The sequence below is a fragment of the Parasteatoda tepidariorum genome, chromosome 10 (assembly GCF_982258835.1).
Source record: "Parasteatoda tepidariorum strain Cologne lab strain chromosome 10, Ptep-v5.0, whole genome shotgun sequence".
Taxonomy (NCBI): Eukaryota; Metazoa; Arthropoda; class Arachnida; order Araneae; family Theridiidae; genus Parasteatoda; species Parasteatoda tepidariorum.
In genome coordinates, this window is record NC_141764.1 from 6,473,927 (window position 1) to 6,494,074 (window position 20,148).

General features: G+C 25.9%; 1 protein-coding gene across 20 annotated transcripts in view; it reads left to right on the forward strand.

Moving 5' to 3' along the window:
• Positions 1 to 955: 955 nt before the first annotated feature.
• Positions 956 to 20,148, forward strand: part of LOC110281900 (uncharacterized) — a 53,478-nt gene continuing 34,285 nt past the window's right edge. For 17 of the 20 annotated variants that reach the window (XR_015429999.1, XR_015430000.1, XM_087154142.1 and 14 more), the window contains exons 1-4: positions 957 to 1,199; positions 5,152 to 5,254; positions 18,490 to 18,556; positions 19,445 to 19,554. The gene's annotated coding sequence lies outside the window, so the exon portion shown is untranslated. Of the gene's footprint in view, positions 1,200 to 1,354; positions 1,416 to 5,151; positions 5,255 to 18,450; positions 18,557 to 19,444; positions 19,555 to 20,148 lie in introns of those variants that run through there. The other 3 variants (XM_087154139.1, XR_015430001.1, XM_087154138.1) reach the window with 3 other exon arrangements.

Sequence of the window (20,148 nt, forward strand, 5' to 3'; positions counted from 1 at the left end):
CTTTCATCTAGAAAGACACTTGATTTTAAGCATGGAACACATTTCGAATGCTAAACTATCGTGAAAATACTGTAAAAGGAGTTTAAAAAAATAATATAGGAAAATTTAACTAATTCTCGAGGAATTTTGGAAAATTTTATAAATTTTGGAGAATCCAGAAATTTTAAAAATTATCCTCTGATGGGGTTCGAACCCGCACCCCATCGTTTAAGACGTCCGGCACTAGCACGCAGTATTAGCCGTTGACCCACGCATATACGGAGATCGGGCTACTACATAGCTTCATGTACCCTCTCCCGGTGAGCTAAAGGAAAGACTTAAGGGGCGTTTGCAGCCCTCCTAATAGGTCTATAAAAATTTTCCTTTGTAGGGTGGCTCGTCTCACAGAGGGCAAATTTCCGTCCGAAGGGAGTTAGGCGGACTTGAAATTAATAAGTAGTAATAATTAAATAAGTAATAATTAAAAAAATAAGTAGTAATTAAAAATAAAAAGTAATAATTTATTTCACTTTCTTTAATCTTCTACCTTCTTTAATTTATGTTCAGCGAAGTCTCGCTACTATTTTCCATACCATCTTATTTTGACAGCGCTGTCAAAAAGCACACGAACCCAACTAGCATAATGGAAACTATCTGACACCTTCTGCAAACGGTCCAAACTGCGATGGCATGTCTGAAAAACTCTTAATGGATATTTTCTGTCCCTTTTTAAGCCCATTGTGCAGCTCTAGTGCGACGTAAATGAACAAATCAATCAATCTCTCCCTTTTTAGTGCTTCTCTATATGCGAGTGTTTTTTTGTTTTAGCCCTTCCCTCAAGAAATAATCATTTACCCAGGTTATGCTTCACATCTCTCCATTCGCGAATTTATCCTAAACAGTGGGAATGCCCCTTGAGATTAAATAACTTAACTGATCATTTATTTTAAGATTAAAGAACTCATGTAACAGAAATAGAAAGTCATAAACGTCGTAATCAAAACAAACAGAATAAAAATTAGGCAGAAAATTTAAATTTCTGTTTGTTTAAATAAGCTTCGAGAAATGAGATTAAAATGTTCTAATTTTAAAAGACTATAGAGAATGGACCTCATTGAAGAAATCCTTATCTTAAGAATTCCTTTAAAGAACATTAATCATATGTATTATCTTTAAAGAGCATTAAGAACATGTATGCTTTTGATGAAGCTATATGCTTGGTTAGTTTTATTTCCACCCACTGAATGTTTAAATTAGTCATGGAACTAATTTAAATGTTTAGTGGTATGCCATGCTTATTGTATTTTCTACTACAAATCACATTTTGAAATCTTAATCGCAAATTGCATTACTAGTCAATCGCAATTACTAGTAATTTTTATAATGATATACTGTGAAGTATTAATACTCAAGCAACCTCTTTGATTCTATGTTATGTTGGTTTTATAATTCTGTATAAAACTTTAATAATGCAAATATAGTTATTTAAAAAGATAATTGTAAAAAAATTTAACTTTCTGTTATATAAAAAATTGCAAGTAGTTGAAAGTCAAATATGTTTAAGTACGAATGGATTGCTAAGCAATTCTATTTTCTATTTGGTTTTTAGTATCACCCATTTAATTTAATTTGTTTCGGTATTATTCATTTTTTTTAATGTCTTGGAAAAAATAAGTTTTTTCCTGTAAATATTCCTAACTAATAGAAAACCAAAATTTCTTGATAATAGGGAATAAATTTTTTTACTATGTTTCCATTTTTCTCCAGAAGGACTCACTTTCAGCTTGCCCCTTGATTTTTGAGCCCACACATTGTATGGTGAAAGTTTTTTATGTTTTGGTAAATTCTTTTACCCTTAACAGTTGAAACCATTAGTTTTGTCTCACCTTGTATACTACTAGCAACTATGTAATTAATTTTGGTTGTATGAGCCAAATTTTAGATTTTTAAAAAATAAAACCTAGTTTTGTTTGCAGATATGAATAATTGAAGTTTATATTATTTTTGTGAAATATGACTAATTTATGTGCCAATAATACTTCTTTAATGATACTACTTAAATTAAACATAGGTTGTTTATTTTTTAAAAAATTTGTTTAAAAAGATGCGTGTTATTGAGGTATGTTTCACCTTTTTATGGGGTTGACAGATTTGACCCTGACACTTAAATGGTCTCGACAGAGAATTAAACTTCCACTAATGATTTTATTTGTTTAACTGCAATAGCTTAGCGATTTTTAGGCATTTAATCTCTAAAAAAAAAATTGGCAAATCCACCATATAAATTCAAAATAAGTTTCAATCATTTTACTTACCTAAAATATGTAAAAGACATATATTACCAGCAGTAAGTTTGCAAACACGTTTTTTAAGCAACTCTCCCAAGAAAAAACATCATATTATGTAAACAAGGTATTTCTGAGAGCTTAAATAACTTCAGCTTATACTTTTCTCAAAAAAAAAAAAAAAAAAAGAGAAAGGAAAAAGCTCAAAATCCTTTTTGAAAATTGTACCATTACTGATGATCATAAAAAATAAAAGTAAGCAATTTTAAGGAGTAACACAATAGACTTCTTTATACAATCTTCCAAGTTTTGTATAAAAGACTTACAGATATAATAATTTAAAATTTTTGATATTTTCAAAACAGTTATTGTTTAAAAAGTATGTCGATGAATTTAAAATGTTGTGAGAAAGAAAGCAAGTTTTAAAAAACCAGCTATGTTTATTAGAACTCCTTAAACTGCACCAAAACTATTGCTGTTCAGAAATGAGATTTATATCTTATAACATCATATACAGGCTGGAGTTTTTGTATTTTGAAATGAATTGTTTTGTGGCGGAAAAGAAAAAGATCCTAATTACTTTTTATATTTTCTTTTTAATATAGTATGCAAAGAAACACAATATTTGTTCAATACATCTCTACAAATAGTTCACAGCCAGTGGCACACAAAATTTTTCTTTCTTTCTCCAATGCCCACCTGTGTTAACATTTTCGTCAATTCAGGCATTTACAGGGCAGTCACTGGCCTCTCTTTCAGGGGCACCATATTAGGTGGGCCAACGTTTATTTTCAGTTTCAACACAAACATTTATTTCACGTTTTTCAATAAATATATTTATAATTTTTAAAATTAATGTTTATTTTGCTTTATCTATTTACCTATATTTTTAATATTTCAAATAAATTTTTTATGTGTTTAAATTAGTATATTTTTATAAAGAATTCTAAAAACTTTGAAAAAAATTGTAAAAGTTTTGAAATATTTTTCATAAAACTTTTTTTTAACTTTTAGTACTTATTTGTTATTTCTTAATGTGATCTATTATGTCATTTCGTTTTTAATATATAACTGTGTTTGTGTCAGTTTTTCCCCCTTTAATATTATGAAATGAAAAAAAGGTATTGTAATTTTCTTTTATTATACATTTTTGCCGCAAATTTTGCACTTTTAATTTGTCTCATACGTAAGGGAAAACTGTTCTTTTCGAGTCAGTTAGATATAGAATTTTTCTTAACTTCTTCTTAAATTTATTTTTCTATTTTGATCCTTATGAAACATGCACTTAATTGTAAAACTTATAGGTACATAATTTTAATTTTATTAATTTACTTTTTAATTTTGTTAATTTGCTTTTAGTTTTTGTTATTTTGATATTTATAATGCTAAAATTTTTTTTGATATTAAAATTTTACGCCACACACAGTGCCATCTCTTTATTAGTGTGTGAAAAATTAATTATTAGATCTGAAGTTATTCAGTTTTTTATTCATTTTCTGTAAATGTTTTTCTTATTTGCAGTTACCTAAAAAACTGCATGATATTTTCTCAGAATAATAACTTTCAGGATTTGGGTATTAAATCTTTTTTGTGTGTCGAATCTTAGGACCTCATTTCCCCCCCCCCTCCCCTTATCTAATTGCATTAGTCTGTGGATCCATGCGCACATTTCTTACAACTCCCAACATTGTTTCTTTTAGATTAACAATTTTGTAGTAGGTATATGAGTTTATTCAGTTTGTCAATAAGTTTTTTTTTTAATAACATTTTTTTTAGTTTTTTGCTTTTAATGTTTGGTAACCAAAAAACTGCTTTTTACAAAGCATATAAGTGATTTCAGTTGTTTATTTTTGAGATGCACATATTTGAAAAATTGTCTGTGTTTGTAGCAGTTTTAGGATATGGTGACTAGAGTTAATTTCTTGATATTTTAAAAACTCAGTCGTGTGCTAAGACATTTCAGGGTTTTTCATTCATTCATTTGATAAGATTGATACAAAACAGTCTGAAGTTAGAAGCAGTAAATATAATGCCTACAGTGTGTTTTCCAAGTTTATGGAGATAGCATTGATCATTCCTCGTAGCAATGCAACCTGAGAGAAAATATTCAGTTATCAGTAACAAAACTCTAGACGCTATTCTGTTCTTCTTTATCAAACAGACTTAGGAAAATTTTTCGACTGTGAAGGCAAACCTGAAAAGGCTGTGTTTTCATAAAACGTTTTTAAAATTGCTTAATTGATCATTCAGTCTGTTTTAAACAATAGATTTGTTTAATTGTAATTTTCAGGGGGTTGTGCAAAAAAAAGTTTAATGAATTTAATTTAAAAATTGTGCCAATTTATTTAATTAACCTCATTACACTAAGCCATTTAAAAAAATATTTTTTTCGTAAGACTTCACACAAAGTCGGATTGTTGTTTTTATTTTAAAGTTGATTAATATTTTTAGTCATTAAATTGTTACATTAATAACTGTGTTAATAATATGCCAATTTGTTCAAAGTTAAAAATTGCAGGCCAATTTTTAATCAAAAAAATAATAATAAAAGAAGTTAATTTGAAAGTGTGTTCATCAATAATATCTACAGGAAGTTATAACTAACTTTCTAGAAAATATTTATGAATATCTTTACAAAATATTATGTTCTAATTTAAACTTTGTTTTATAGTATTTGTTGCAATGATGCTTTTTTATGCCAATATGCTTTTTTTTGATACTGCATCAATATTCTCAAACCAACTAATATTGCACCTTTGTATGGGAAAATCTGTTCACCACATTAATACTTTTTCAAAGTGTTCTTTTTGCGCTTTCTTCTTTGTCTTTATGCTAATTTATTCGTTTACTGGATTGTTATTAAATTGTAATAATGAATTTTTTACAGACTTATTCTGAAGCTCTGTGTGATATTTGGAAGAATATGTTTTAACTAAATGAAAGAAGAAAAGAAAGCAGCATAATTATTCATTCTAATCCAGTTATCTAAGGTATCAATTCCTTTATTATTTTAAATATTATAAAGGAAGAGTGGTGTAAGACTCGATAGTGGGGTGAAAGTGGGTACTTTGATTGTGTCAAAATTAATTCTGTTTTTTTAGTGGGCAAGCTCTGAATTGCACTTTACTAGTCTTAAAGATGCACCTATCATATTGTTGTTGATTAATTCAATGCATCTGTGTAAATAAGTTATGTCAACTTTAATGTTCTTTTGTTTTTGAATGTCATGGGTACCAGAACAAAGTTTATTACTTCTTCCAAGCACGAAAACTTTATTTTCATAATTTGTGTAGTTTTTGAAGACTCTTTATGCAGAATTGTAGTTTATGTTTTGATATAAAAAATTCCCTGCAATTTTCTTTTAAAAAAATGCTATATTTTTCGTAAGGAATTTCGGTCAGACCCCCAGATGTTTTGTGCCCCGAGACAATTGTTTCTCTCCCCCTCCCTTGAGTGCAGTCTTGACTACATGTAGGGGAGAGTCGGGTAACCCCACCCACTTAAGGAGTATTGCTTATATTTCTGTATAATATTGAGTAATAATCAATATTTTTGTATGTTTCTATTATTTTATCATCTAATTAACCCTTTCGCAGCGCAAAGCGCGAAAACGCGCTTACCGCTGAGGCCGGCAGTCTCTCTAGCGTGTGTCTCCCCAGAGCCGGAGGGTTTTTTGATGTTAAGCCTAATTCCATGAAATTGCCGAAATATCAGCGCGTTGTTTAATATTGTTCTGTAGAGTATTTAAGTGACATATGCTTTATGTATATTTCTATGGATACTTTATTTACTTAAGTTATTTCTTGTTTAAATGTGTATTTTACACATTTTATTTTCATTATGTACTTGTTATTTTAAAACATTTAACATTACAAATCTGAAAACTAAATATATGCAGGGATGAGATTTTTCCGCTTTTTAGCGGATTTCCGCTTTTTTCACTTATCTTTTAGATTTCAGCTTTTTTTATCAAAAATTCAGATTTTCTAAAAATTTCATTTTTTTAAATAAGTATTCTGCGTTTTCTGAAAATTCACCGATTTTCAAAGAGGAACAGAAAATTCAATCTACATAGCTACCAATCTTTTCTCATTTTTACTTATTTTATCTATTTTCTCCCCTTTTACACGCAGCAGATAAGATTTTCCGAATTTTTTACCCGCCCTCCAGATCGATCCGATTTTCGTAGTTCAAACGACGCTACTTCTGACAAGCCTTTTAGAGGTCCCAAGCCTGGAATCAGCTAATATCTCGATTCTTATTCACACGATTTTAATATCAAACATAGCTTTTCATATTTGCGTGTTGCGATTCTTATTTACGAGATTTAAAACTCCGATATTGTGATTCGTATTTACGTCTTTTTAAAAGTCTATGTAGCGATTCGTATTCACGCAAGTTTAAAATTCAATGTGTTGATTTGCTCATGCGGTTTATAATATCAAACATTGATTTTCGTATTTATACGTGATTTTAAAATAAGGCATTGGGATTTGCATTCACGCATTCTAAAAGTTATGCATCATAATTCTTATTTAAGCAATCTAAAAATTACGCATCATGATTCGTATTTACGCGATCTAAAAATTATGAATCGTGATTTGTATTTGCGCGTTTTAAAAATTCTATATCCCAGTTTGTATTTTCTCATTTTCAAAATCGAATATCTAGTTTCATATTCATGTGATTTCAAAATCCATAATTGTTATTCATATTCACTCAATTTTAAGATCAACTATCGCGATTCTTGTAAGAAGTAAACCTTTTTTTAATTAGTTACTATAAAGGTGACGACGACGGTTACTAACGACGATTATCAGTATATGTAAGTGTTACAGCATCAGAGAAACTGGAAGGGAATATATTCAAAACTTACATTCTGTGCTTGCAAAGAAGAAGAAAAAAAGGATTTGTCACAAGATGTTTGAAGATGGACTAACGACTAAATATAACAAACATAAAAGATATAGCAAACAAAAGCAATCACTTAAAAAGGGATTTAATTAAAAAAAATTTGGGGGGAAAAAGAGTTAATTAACTCATCATCAAAATTGTATTTATAATTGCTGTTATTTATGCCATAAAATGCAAAATTCTTATCAAATAAAAAACAATTATCTAAACAGTTGCTGATTGCCATGTAATTTTTCAAACTAAAATAGCAATTTTTGTATGTTAAGGAGTTACTATATATTTCTACTTCACTGTTATTGATATGCTTCAGAGGGCTGTAGTTAGATTAGACTATAATATGAACATAATGATTCGGTCCATTGTTAAAGTTTTTTTTTCCCAATATAATTTAAAAAGTAATATTACTGATAAATTTGCTATAAATCACATAACAGTATTTATTAAAAGAAATGAAATATTAATGTATATTCTCAGTAGTTTTAATTTGCTAAACCAGGTAGTTTTTCAAGTAATAATTGTCTCTTATGTGAACTGAGGAAAAATATAATTTCCAGCTTTATTTTTTCAATTGGTAATTTTTTTTTCACTAAATGTTAAGTATCAATGTAATCGTTTTTATAATAATAGATTAGTACACAATTGTATGTCAACACATTAATTATTACCTTAAACTGTCTGGAATTTGTTATTAAAGGGTTGCGCTTGCGTAAAATTTACTATCGTGGAAATTCAGCTTTTTTGCGTTTTGGCTAATCTCATCCCTGTTTTTAGAGATTATAGATAACATAAAAATGCTGCTTATAGAATTATGTTCTTTCTTATTATTCATCTATTTTATTTCATCAATATTCAGCTCTGTTTACTACTATGAACATCTATCAACAAATCGAAATTTAAAATTTCTTAAAAACCTTCAATTATTATTATTTAGAAAAAAAAATATAACTGTTGTGACTAGGGTTGGTGAAATTAATGATTTTTAAAAAAAGATAAATTAATTAAAAATTGAAATAAGTTTTTTTTTTTAAATTTAAATCAGATTTTTTTCATTTTTTTTTATCTAAACTATGATAAAATGTATTAATAATACTTAATTTTATTCAAAAACAAATATGTAGCTAAAATACTTTATTTTTCCAAACTAAAACAGATTATTATTTAATTAGAACAATATCTAATTACTGAATATATCAAAATAATTTTTATTAAAGCTCAACAATCTCATGAATTGCAATAAAATTTCATTTTTTATGTACACAAACGACATATTCTTAAAATTTTAAAATACTTGAATTTATATAAATTTAAAACTCAAGATCGTTATTTAATTACAACTATATAATCACTCAATAAAATCAAAATTTTATTCAAGTTCAACAACCTTATGAATTTCAATAAAATTTTATTTTTTTATAAACACAAACTACATATTTATAAAGTTTTAAAAATACTTGAATTTAAATAAATTTAAAACTAAATGGATGTAATTGAAGCATGTTTATTAAACAGTGAATTGTTTTAAAAGTTTTATACTACTTTTATCCACATTTAAATTTTTTATTTATGATTTTTTTTTTTTGAATATCAAATAATAACTTACAAATATCGCTGCCCTTTAATTATTTCTCTTGATGAAACCTTCTTGATGGACTTTAAAAAAAATCACATTCTTAAGAATATGCTTATCAATTATATTGAGTAAAAATAAATAAAGTACCTTAATTTCATGTGTTAAAAGAATCAGCTGATTTAAATGAATGAATCTTTTTTAAAGCATCAGTTATTTTACTTTTTGGCAATGCAGTAAATTCCATTTAAGAAATATCTTTTACACACCTCACTGTAATATCCTTAATTAAAATGCCGAGATCTTCCAAAAATATCTAACTTGATAAATTGTTTTTAAAATGCTTATATAATCTTAATCTTTATTTTTTTCTTTAACTTTCAAGTTTTTAAAATGTTCATAGTTTCTGTGTCCCGTCGAAAAACTATTATCTTCTGTAGTAAAATGGTCAATAATGGTGCAACATACAATCTAAACCTTTTCTACAATGCATACATTTCTGTACAATATATACACATATCAGACTACTTTTGGAAAGGATAAACAACAAACTAAAAAGAGACATTATTGCAGACAGAATAAAATGTATCTTTATTATATATTTAATTAAATTTATTTAAATTTCACAGTTAGTTTAATGTTTTTTAACTGTTTGTTGTTGTTAACTTTTTAGTTTGTTGTATTTCAGATACGATAAAATATACTGTTTTTAATTTCAGTTTTGTTTAGAACAGAAAGCTTTCACAGTTTCAATAAAATTTTATTAATGGAGCAATGAACAACTCATAATAGCTTGACATCAATATTTTAGAAGATTTAAATGGTACTGTTGTATAAAAAAAAAAGTACAAGTTTCCATTAGTTAACCTCTTCTAATGCCAATATTTAATTAAAATTTATAATTTAGTTATAAATTTCTTTAATTAAATAGTTTTAAAGTAGGGTTTAAATAATTTCAAAGTAAAAATTAAGTGAATATGCAACTCAGCATTTGTGTTTAAGAACAATTTTGTGGATAAGGCATCTACTCCTTAATTAAAAATTATACAATATGATTATTGTTCTGTTGATTGGAATTGTTCTTTTTTAAAATCATATGAAAAAGAAAAATCGACATTAGTGAAACTATTAAACTCCACCCTAATGATTTGTTACTGCATTTACTAAAAATTATAAATTAGCTCATAAGCTCCTAAATTCACAAAATAAATAAAAAAATAAAAAAATGAGGAAGCGAAATTGTTATTTAAGCTTTTTTTTCCTCATAAAATGATGGAATTCTCAAAAAGTTAGAAAAAAAAATCCTATGGGTAAGGCCATGAACCATGTATATAGTTAGTGGATGGTCTCTAACCTAAATTTGGACAATTTAATTTTGCAGTTTTTGCTAGCATCATTACTTAAAATAAAAAGATGTATCAAAAATCCAAATCTTTTGATTCTTCAAATCTATTATTTTAAAATCTTCATTTGTATTCATGTTTTGAAGAATCAAGAGTATCAGGACAAAAAGTTATACATCTTAAAAAATTTAACAAACAATAAATAATTAAAACAATTTAGAATATCATTTGAAAGCCAAAACATTTCTTTTAATTTTTCATCCATATTGTATTTCTCATTTTAGATTAGTTCAGTTCAAACTGTGAAATTGCTTAAGGACTGAAAAGCAGAAATAGTTTCTGTAATGTTTAAATATTTTAATACGAAGAAATGAAGAGATATTACATTTATATTTTGCATTTGAATGAAGATGCATTTTATTTCGTATCTATGAATCATATTTTTGTTGTTAATATTTTATTTGTTAAATTTGTTATTTTGTTTATTACAAAAGAAAGATTAAGTTAAATAGTAAACATCTAATTATTTATTAAATGTGAATGCATATTGTAGAGATATAGAAATATATATGAAAGGATATTCATACATAATTATCAATTAAATTTAAATAATTCCTTCGTGTTCATTAAAATCTTAAATCAAGTACTTTGAATACTTAAAAAACAACTGTTTAAATTTATTATCTTTTTTCATTCATTTTTAAAGCAAAATGTATAGTAAAAAAAAAATTCATAATTTTTTGTACCATGTGCAACAAAACAATATGTGCTTTTCATTTCATAAATGCTTCTAAAAATACCATTCTTTAACTTAAAAGCAAGTTATGTGTTTATTTAATTCATAACTAATCACATAACTTATTATTCATGAATCATTTTAGTAATTGTATCATTATGCTATCATTTACAGGGCATAAAAATGACTGAAATAGTTAATCTCCTAACTGTTTCTTCCTTTGATAATAATCAATCAATCCTTATTCTGTATATCTAATATTTATATTTAATATGAATGTAGAATATTCTTGAAAAAACTAACTTGTCTTCGGTCAGGTCTTTTTGTGAAACCCACTTATCCCCTGACAAAATTGGGTTTTTTTTTCTCGAAAAAACCCATGTGGGCTGGGTTTTTTTTTTCTTTCAAAAACCTGCTTTAAACTCTTCTAAATTTAATTTAGCATTAAAGTTTTTTAAATCTTATCAAAATTTCTATTTCTTGAACATTGTTACTTAAAAACAGAGCAACATCTTTATACTTTCGAGAATGCAAAAATCAGGTGTATTTTAGTAAGAATTTCATTATTATGCAACAACAAAATGAAGTAAAATGTGCACACTTAACAAATGACTAAATTATCGTGTAAAGAGCAGTTGCATACACTGTATCAAAAATATATACTCATAGGCAATGATCTCAGATTATTTGCCTTATAACTATTTATTTAGGGAATTGAAAAAACTTCTTGATCTTCAGGGTGTAGATATTTTTCTGATGGTGTGGCACAACATTTTTAAAATGAAAGAAAAAATCAAATAAAAAAAAGTACTAGCCTATCACAGATCAAAGGAAAAAAATTTTCTAATTTTTCTCTATAACAAAGTTCACTGCTGCATTGTAAATTTCTTACGTAATAATCAGAATATGAACATTATTTATTTCTTACTTAAATCGCGAACATGGTTAAAAAACTATCTTTTTGCTTAATAAATCTTTATATAATCATATATTTTGAAAAAAAAAGTGCACAAAAAGTATTGGTTTTACTCAAAAATTTATTAATAAAATTCTCTCTTACTTATCAAATATGTTCATAAAATCATTAACTATTTATTCTTAATTATTAGTCATACTTTTTGTAATCTTTTATTGGTTTCCATTTTGTAAAGGCTAATTTATGATGTAAAATCAGAGAGTGTTATGTCAGTAACACCAAATGTTAAGCCAGTAGCAAATTTATATGTGCTTTTTCTTAATTATTGAGAGTCACAATCTTTAGAACTTGAATGTCTTCAAAAATGTTATTATATTATCTCTTGAATATATGTGAAAAACTTTTGATATTTGTGTCTGTTACGTCCATTTTTTTAAAACATTCGCGGAAGTTAAAAAGTTTCAGCACAAGTGCATAAGACCTCAAGAGTTATCCTTACAAAAAATATTTAAATTATTTTAGGATTTTTAATTAAGTTATATGCATTTCAAGTCAACAAATATAACATCAGTATTAGTGGAATTACCCTATTTTATATGGAATTTTAATTAAATTACTCTTCAATATTCAGTTCTTTTATTTATTATTATGTTAGCAAATTTAAAGAACAAAAAATTATATTTTTAAATTGCTTATTGAAAAGTAATATTCTTTTCGATAATATTCTATTTAGAAAAGTTTATCGAATAAAAGTAATATGATTAAGTAATAGTTAAATGAAATGCTCCAAGATACTTTTGGATGGTTTAGTTAGTTTCAATTAAGGACTTAAAATATTATTTCACATTTTATTTTTGTTTTAAATGGTTTTAACGAGAAAAAAAAACTTTTCTTTTCAAAAGCTTATGAGACCGGAACAATGTATCACAACGGAAGAAATTAAGCAAAACCATTTTTAAAACCTTTTTTTCTTCTTTTAAATGAAAAGCTATTTCATCAAATTTGTTCAATATTTTCTTCCTGTATTGAATTGATCAGCATATTGAAAAAGCAATTTGTCGTAACTGAAAAAAAAAAAATATTCCAACTCATGATCTCAACTAAGTAAGGCTGTTAAGAGGACGCAATACCTACCCTCTCAATGCCAGCAGCTAATACTTTTTCTATGGGAGCTTCATTTACTAATAACTTTTTTGCATTTTGATAGTTTGAAAAAATTCTTTCAGCATTTGAAACTTCATAGTTTATTCTAAGATTTTGTGAAATCACTTTTTGTTTTACTATAAATTTAAAATTATTAATGGAGGTGAAAGCTCGGTAATAGAGTTATCTTCTGGAAATACGTTTTTTATCAAAATTTATTCAGTAAATCTTTATTTTTGAGTTCACGTAATCGAACTATAAATTTCAAGCTTCTGAAAGAAAAAATTCGCAATTATTTTCTTCGATTATGAAGTGTGTTATTATAAAAGAAAGATGAAAAAATTCTTAAAAAATTTGCGAAAAGAGCCTAAACCACGCCTTCCATCTGTCCTCCCTTCATTTACCAATACGGGTATAAGTTCTAGTAGGGGGGATCTTTTGGGGGTTAGGAGAAAAGCCTCTTCTCTTTCCTTGAATAGTTGAGGGTTTAAATAGCCTGGGGTCTTCTATTGTGGTTGAAAATAGTTTTTATTTCATTCGCTATCTTTAAAATGAGTTAGAATGGAAGACTTTCTTTCGAATTTTCTTATGTTTCTTATTATTATTTCTTCTTAATCTGGGCAATAACAACTTATCAAAACATTTTAGGATAAATATATTTAATTAATTAATAATAATAATAATACATACATACATATATATATATATATACACCCTTGTGCAAATTAATTGAAACAAACTTTTTCTTTCGTGTTTTTTAAAGAAGATGTTTTGGGGTTGTTTTGGTTACAATGGGGTTGGACCTTTGCAGCCTATTGACGGTATGATGCGTTCTGAGCAGTACATTACTATTCTGGGTAAAAAAGTTGTTCCAGAGTTGAAAAAACGATTCCCTGATGGAACAGGGATTTTTCAACAGAATTTAGCTCCTTGCCATACGTCCAAAATTGTCAAGAAATTCATGTCTGAGAATCAAATTGAGACATTGGAATGGCCAGGGAACTCTCCGGACATCAACCCAATTGAAAATCTCTGGGCCATATGCAAGAATCGCCTATTAAATATGAACTGTACAACTATGGAGAAGCTAATCACGGCGTTAATTCATGTGTGGTACAAGGACACAAATATTATAAATGACTGTAAAAAATTAGTGGAATCCATGCCGAATCGTGTCCAAATGTTAATAAAGTGTCGTGGAGATCATATTATGTACTAAGAATTTTTGAGTTTGTATAAATTTAAATAAAATAGCATTTTCTCTTAGTTTTCTGAATTTATTGAGTTTGTTTCAATTAATTTGCACAAGGATGTATATATATATATATATATATATATATATATATATATATATATATATATACCAACTAAGCAACTACGAAAAAATTTCGTAATTACCCCCATAGACAGAGCAAACAATAATTATGCAATCTTCTGTAGGAAATTCTATGTAGAACTTTTAAATACGGAGTTAGTCAAAAAATAGTAAAAATTTTAAACTTCGTAATTTAAAAAATAATATTATCATTAAAACTTTTTTTAGCTTCAAATAAGAGGTTAAAAATTAAAATTAGCATTATACAATTTCCTTACTTAAATATCAGTCCTAAATTTTGTAAAATTACTATTAATTTCAGAACAGTCACAAGTGGGTCTAATACTTGCCTAATTAAACTTGGCAACTTTTTCTTTAACTACTTAAATAAAATTATGAACAATATTGTTAGAGAAAGTTTTTCTTGGATTATCACTAATAATCCACCAATTTTGGAATTTATTAAACATAATAAATTTAATTCTATTGCCATTTATGATTTCCAAGATCTTTTCAATAGCATTCCCCTTTCTAAACTAAAAGATGTCCTTTTGAATTATTACTATGATTTGAAAAAAATCTTTAATTGCGATTTTGATTATTAGGAAATTCCAATTAATTTTAGTCTATTTAATAATTATCTTTAAAATGGAAAATATATTTTTTTTTCTAATTGAAACAATATCGGGAGGATCTAATTTTTCATCTCTCTTTGCTAATTTATTTTTGCACTAAAAAACATTTTTACTCTTAATATCGAACTTGTTTTTATATTTATTGATGATTTAATTATCTTCAATTTTCATGAATATACTTTTTTATTAAATACTATTTACCTCTAGGAATTAACCTCGCTTCGTAATCATGATAATTTTAATTTTTTGGATCTGGATATTATAAAAGAAGAAAATATCTGCTTTGTTGGTCTATTGGATAATAGAAATTATTTTTATTTTAAGACAAATAAACTAATTACTTGGAATTCTAATGTTCTTAAAAACATCTATTTAAATACCATTTTTAATCAAATGAATAGAATTAAAAAATTATGTAGTAATGTTTAGTTATCCAAGAAACAAATAGACAAAATTTGATAAAAAAAAAACAATGGTTACCCAAATAAAGTAATTAAATTCTATATAAAAACATTAAGTTAATTGCATGTTACTGTTAATAAATTTATTTGCTAAAAAAAACTCCTTTGTTAATTTATACAATTTTTACTGTTTGCAAATCTATTTCGGGCAAATCAGAATTGCTTAGTATCATGAGTTTTCTCAGTAAAATTTTACTTTCACAGTGTCAACGATTCATATTATAATTTTCCTTCTAGCAAATACTCTTTTTTTCTCAACAATGCATGTTGTTGCTCAGCATTTATTTTATTTTATAAAGTATTGATAGATATAAACATAAATATTATATTTTTTAATTTTTATTGACTGTGCATCATAATGCCTATCTGCTTTACATATTCTTGCCTGACTTTATATTTTAGTTCGATATTTTAGTATTATTTTCTTCTTTTATTTTGACTTTCTGTCAGCATTATTCACAATTATTGAATCAAAATTATTATTCTCTAAAATAAGTAGTTATACCAATTAGATAGATTTGCAATTAAAAGTCGTTACTTTATATGTATTCAAATAATCATCGCTAAAACTACATTTTAAATAAATCAATTTTTAATTTATGTCTCCATTTGATTTATTTTAATCCATTAACACATACAATAAATGTAATAACTTACAACGTATTCTAAATAATTTAATCATTAGACAATGGGGATTGGGGAATATGTTGGTGATATTAGCAAGTTGTATTAAAATTTTAAGAAAAAAAATATATAATATAAATTTTTAGTATTTTATTACAAAATAGGTTTTATCTTTAAAAAAACCCGCCTATCTTTTGTTGAGAAACTCTTTTTTAAATCGCGCAGGAAAATTCGATGACTATTTAAAAATGACGGGAAAATGTTAAGAATATAAATGTTCACTTCAACTTTTAACTACTAGAAAATGCCCATAATTAATTACCATTGTATTACTTACTATTCCAATTTTACCTTTAATTACCTTTTTGATATTACATTCCTTTTTTCCATCTGTGATAAAATAAGAGTTTAGCTCTTGTTTTTAGCCCTTATTTTGTCACCATATGTAAACGTAATAAAATATTCCCAATTGTAAATTTCTTGTGACTCAAGTTATATTGCTTGTAATGCACATGTAAACTATTTATATTTTCTCTATTTTGTATTTTTGTTATTTATATTTTTTATTTTTCTCTTTTTTATGTTTTTATCTTGATTATACAGAATTAAAAGATCAGGATCGTTATAAAAGAAAATATATGATTTAAATTAAAGAATTTTTTTTAATTGCATGCTTTGCCCACAAAAATGGAATTTTTTGTATTATTACACAGTCATTTTCTCTATTTTTGATTTATTATTTATTTTTGTGTGTGCGAAGCTCTGACATATGTCTACAAACTTACCTACGTTATAAATAAGTAATATTTCATTACGTAAATAAGAAATACATCAAAAAAGTAGTTCCAGAACATTTTTTTCACTAAATTTAGACCCCAAAAATGACACACTAGTGATCATTTTTTGTTTGAAATATTATGCCTCTTAGCTTTTATATGTATCTAAACAGGTGTGTTTTCGTCGATACACAATTAAAATGAAAGTAGAGAATTCAAGATGTGATCAAAACGAAATTTTAAAACTGTAGACAGAGTACAATAACAAAATAAATAAATAAAAAAAAAAGTTAATTCGCTGATTATCAAACTACACGCTAACAGATGTTTCATCTGAATTCCATTTTTCTGAAGCTGAAGTAATATGGAACTTGTGGTGCAAATTCATTTTAAAAAAGGAGAGTAAATAAATAATACTAAAATACAAAAATAAATAATACTCAAACAGAAAATTTAATAATTCAAATAGAGATTGAAATTTATGAAACAGAAAGCAAATAAAAAATTATTGAAACGGAAAAAAATATAAAAGTATTTTTGTGTAAAAATATTTTTTATTTATTTTCTTTTTCCTTTGCTTTAACACACACACATATTGAAATGTATGTATTTGTCTTAAACTATTAAAAATGAAAGGAGAAAAATTCTCAGACAAATACAAAGCATAAACTTCAGCAAAATTACAAAGCAATAGAAATAAATTATAAAATTTATTGAGAAATTATTATCCTTATTTACAGAAAATTAAAACTTCCCGGATGGTGAATGTAAGATTGAAAAAGATACATTAAAACAAAAATTTTCTTTGATGCAACCTAAAAAGCGTTTGATTTTTCTTTTATCATATTTTAAAATATAATTATTATTATTTTCATTTAATTTTTTTATTATTAACTTTTTATTATATTAGTATAAGTTTTAATCATTTTTTAATTCTGTATTTTGACTTTATAAATTGCCTACGTTTTTAGAAATTGTATTTTTCGCAGAATTCTTATAATTATAATTCTTCATATATTTACAGCTCAATATACTTAGCAGTTCTAGCGCCGGTTATTAAAACTAAGTTACTTTAATTAATTATATTAATTCCACACACATAAATAAAAATTTATATTCTTCTTGGTGTTCGAATTTGAAACGAATTAATTGTAAGATATAAGTTAATCCCCATTATCTTGTAAACACCTATTAAATATTTACATGCAAATAAATAGTTAGAATGTTTATTCTGGATATTTCACAATGAAACTAAGAAGTTTAAAAATAAAAGACCGCGAACCCAGAATCACTTTTCGAAACTAATGCTTATATTGTTCAGTTTTGCTTAGGGAAGGATGGGATAGTTTAACTGACCATCTATCATATATCACTGTCACTGTACCAATTCACTTCTCCCTCAAAGAGACGCCCCCAAAGTGTGAAACTTACAACTGATTTTGCCAATTCGTTTTTTTTTTTTTATCTGGGTATGGCGTCCTCCTAAGACTTTTAATTTAGTACATTGATCACCAAAAATTCTGGTAAATACTTAATATTGAATAATGGTTTTATACTTATGTGGTTTCAAGTTTATCTATTGATGCAAAAATTAAAATGAAGAATAAATTTCGGATGAATTTAAAGAATGTTTATGAATTTTTAAATTACTAAGCTTTTGTTTTCAGCAGAGGATAAGAATTTGAAAAAAGTTACTCATTGGTTTTATTTTTATTGCAATTTATTTTCATACTTAATTTAATTTTTTCTTTTTCAGAAATAAGTGCTTTATGTTTTAATGAAAATTATTTCACAGATATTTATTTGCACAAGGAAAGCAAGTTAGGAAAAAATGGAAAATAAGATATTTTTTGCTGGTTCAGGTAGGTGTTTTTATCGTTTATTAAAATGTCTTAAGATGCACACTGATCCATGACTAATCAGTTGTAAAAAATTATTAAAACATTAAAGTTTGGAAATTTTCAAAATTTTCTGCTATTTTTCCTATTTTATTATAGCAGTAACATATAAATTATGAGAATCTGTTTTTTAAATAAATTTTTATTTTATGAAAATAATGATTTTTAACAACTTTGTTACTCATTGTTTACTTATTTAGTAGGCATTAGATACTTTTTTAATAAGCAAGCAAATTTTGAAAAACATTGCGCTTACAAAATGGTACCTCACCATTTGAAAACAAACTGTAGACTGATCACTTACTGGCTAATTTTGACAATTAGATAGGAATGTTGTATAAATATCACCAACACTGTCATATATCATTAAGAAAATTACATTAAACTCATTTTTTTTAAACTATTCTGGTTTGAAATAGTAATTAGTTTAGACTGTTTCAGATTTTGAAGAATTTGCTATTGTCTAATTATTTGCTTTTCAATTTATGAATAATTTAGGTGATTAGTATTTAGTTGTAATATATTTCAAATGTGAGTTTTTAAAAACAAAATAAAAACTAAAACAAAAAAATATCTATTAGCTTTTATTATTACTATAATAACTTGCATTTTTTGTGTATGTTATGTTCAAGCTTGTATTTTTTCCCCCCAAAGTAATAGAGTAATATCAAATTCTTGCTATATAGTACATTATTTACAGCCTGTTTTATTAGCATCGGTATCAATTCAATAAAAATATAGATGTTTGCTAAAAAAATATCATGAAAAATATCTTGTTTTGCTATAATCTTTTTTCAATTTATTAAACTTATGCATGTGCCTTTCTTTAATATTATCTTTTAATATTACCAGTTATCCTCAGTATAGTTTTGCAATGTGCAGTTACAGAGAAAAGAAATTGGAACCTATGGAAATGATGCAGCTGGATGGATATACTGTAGATTATGTTGAGCCAGTACTTGGTAATAAATTTTCTATTTTTTACTTTATTTACTTAGTTTTTTTAGTTTCTATTTAATTTATAAGCATAAACTCCAATAACTAAACATTTATATCTTTATGAATTATTCTAAATAATTTGTCCAACCAATTTAATAGACCTTTAATTGAAAGGAAAAAAAAGCATATAACATGATTATTACACTAAACAACTAATCTGAAACAATTAACAGGTCAATTCAACAAATGGCAGAATTTTAAGCTTTAGCAATTAAAACTAAACTTAAAATAATTCTTGATGGATTTTTCTTATTCTGGTCTATTTTGAATTTAGAGTTTTATAAATAATCAGTGCTGAACTGCACACACAGTGGAGTGGTGGTTATAGTGTAGCTTAACAAATATGAACTCAAGTATAAAACAAAATTATTTGGGGCCAGAAGGCCTGGGGTTATTCAGACTGTGTTTTTTTTGTAAACATTTTATTTGTAACAAATGTCTTATTTATAAATTATATTGAATTTTTTACTTACTTTTGATATGGAATGTGCCCATTTTATGATTTAAAAAATACACATTAGTTTTGTGTATTATGAAATTTGATTTAAACTAAGATG